The following is a 2,650-nucleotide window of genomic DNA, read 5'->3' as shown; positions in this document are numbered from 1 at the left end:
ACACTCACCAGCACCAGCACCAGCAGCAGTATGAAAACGCAACGGCGTATGAAAACCCCACCACGGCGTACCGCACGCATAACATATTCGACCTATCTGTTTTCAGCGCATCGTCTACCGCTTCCTCAGCATTTCCAACAAACTTTTTCTCTTCCTCCACCACCACCAACAAAGGGAGTCAGCTAAGTAGCGTACACGACGCTTATCAACAACACCCATTCGACTCTACCCTCCCAGCGATAAACAGTGGGATGTGCTACGACCCTCCTTCTCCTTCCTCCCCTCAACTCCCTCCCTCGTCCACCACGAACCTACCACCATCATCGTTCCACCCTGCCCACGCCCATCTAACATGACACACACGCTCACCAGCATCCCGCTCCTGCCCCAGATCACGTCCTCCCTCCTCCAGCTCTGCTCCTTTCCCACCGTCATCCGCCGCAAATGGGTCAGGCGGTATGGGGCCTGCGACGACGACTAGAGCCACAAGTATACATAGATGTCGCTATAGTACCATAACAATAGAAATTGACAATTGTCCCAATAAGTCATAGGGCTACCCCAATGGGCCCAATACACATGGACACTATGGATCCATACCTGGGACCAATGGATGTTTACAGCATATGGTATTAATGTGTGGCCCAATGCATATTCTGCAGATGTGGTTATTGCCATAATCAATGGTACCATAGGTACCCAAAGTATAATCTACAGAATGGCCAAATGTTGGGCCACATGCATTCAAGAGATCACCCGAAGCATTGACATGCTGACTGCAAGTGCTCCGAAAATGCGACTGAAAAAATGTCCGGATTTGTGGTTGCCATGTTGGATGTCACTGCCCCAAATATGCGGCTGAAGAAAGGTCCGGATTTGTCACTAGTATGCAGAATACCAGTGCTCCAAAAATGCGGCCGAAAAAATGTCCGGATTTGTGATTAACTCAGTTAATGTCACTGCTCCGAAAATGCGGCCGAAAAAAACATCCGGATTTGTATTTAAGATGCTGAATGTCATTGCCCCAAAAATGCGGCCGAAAAAATGTCCAGAGTTGTAGTTGACTGGGTAAATGTCACTGCTCCAAAAATGCGGCCGAAAAAACATCCGGATTTGTATTAGTACAACACTGTCCGAAATTTCAGATGTAATTTTGACAGGCGCCAGACAACCCCCGTGGAATGCTTCAATGCCTGAAATTTAGAACTTCAAGCACCCGAAAATGCGGCCGAAAAAACATCCAGATCCGTATTTAACATGCTGAATGTCATTGCACCGAAAATGCAGCCGAAAAAATGTCCGGATTTGTGATTAACTTGGTGAACGTCACTGCTCCGAAAATGTGGCCAGAAAGACATCCGGATTTGTATTAGTGCACCAATGTCCGAAGTTTCGGATGTAACTTTGACACAGACCAGACAGCCCCCCCATGGATTGCTCTGAAGTCCGAAATTTTTTAAGTTATTTCCATCCAGATATAATCATCCCCGTAGACTGCACCAATGTCCGAAATTTTGGATGTAATTTTGACAGGGGCCAGACAACCCCCATGGAATGCTCCAATGTCTGAAATTTATACTTCAAGTACCCGAAAATGCGGTCAAAAAAACATCCGGATTTGTATTTAACATGCTGAATGTCATTACCCCGAAAATGTGGTTGAAAAAATGTCCAGAGTTGTAGTTGACTTGGTCAATGTCACTGCTCCGAAAATGCGGCCGAAAAAAACATCCGGATTTGTATTTAAGATGCTGAATGTCATTGCCCCAAAAATGCGGCCGAAAAAATGTCCAGAGTTGTAGTTGACTGGGTAAATGTCACTGCTCCAAAAATGCGGCCGAAAAAACATCCGGATTTGTATTTAAGATGCTGAATGTCATTGCCCCGAAAATGCGGCCGAAAAATTGTCCGGAGTTATAGTTGACTGGTTAAATGTCACTGCTCCAAAAATGCGGCCGAAAAAACATCCGGATTTGTATTTAAGATGCTGAATGTCATTGCCCCGAAAATGCGGCCGAAAAATTGTCCAGAGTTGTAGTTGACTGGTTAAATGTCACTGCTCCAAAAACGCGGCCAAAAAAACATCCGGATTTGTATTAGTACAACACTGTCCGAAATTTCAGATGTAATTTTGACAGGCGCCAGACAACCCCCATGGAATGCTTCAATGCCTGAAATTTAGAACTTCAAGCACCCGAAAATGCGGCCGAAAAAACATCCAGATCCGTATTTAACATGCTGAATGTCATTGCACCGAAAATGCGGCCGAAAAAATGTCCGGATTTGTGATTAACTTGGTGAATGTCACTGCTCCGAAAATGTGGCCAGAAAGACATCCGGATTTGTATTAGTGCACCAATGTCCGAAGTTTCGGATGTAATTTTGACACAGACCAGACAGCCCCCCCATGGATTGCTCTGAAGTCCGAAATTTTTTAAGTTATTTCCATCCAGATATAATCATCCCCGTAGACTGCACCAATGTCCGAAATTTTGGATGTAATTTTGACAGGGGCCAGACAACCCCCATGCAATGCTCCAATGTCTGAAATTTATACTTCAAGTACCCGAAAATGCGGTCAAAAAAACATCCGGATTTGTATTTAACATGCTGAATGTCATTACCCCGAAAATGTGGTTGAAAAAATGTC

The sequence above is a fragment of the Laccaria bicolor genome, genomic scaffold, assembly GCF_000143565.1.
Source record: "Laccaria bicolor S238N-H82 LACBIscaffold_13 genomic scaffold, whole genome shotgun sequence".
Lineage (NCBI taxonomy): Eukaryota > Fungi > Basidiomycota > Agaricomycetes > Agaricales > Hydnangiaceae > Laccaria > Laccaria bicolor.
This window is presented reverse-complemented; position numbering follows the sequence as displayed.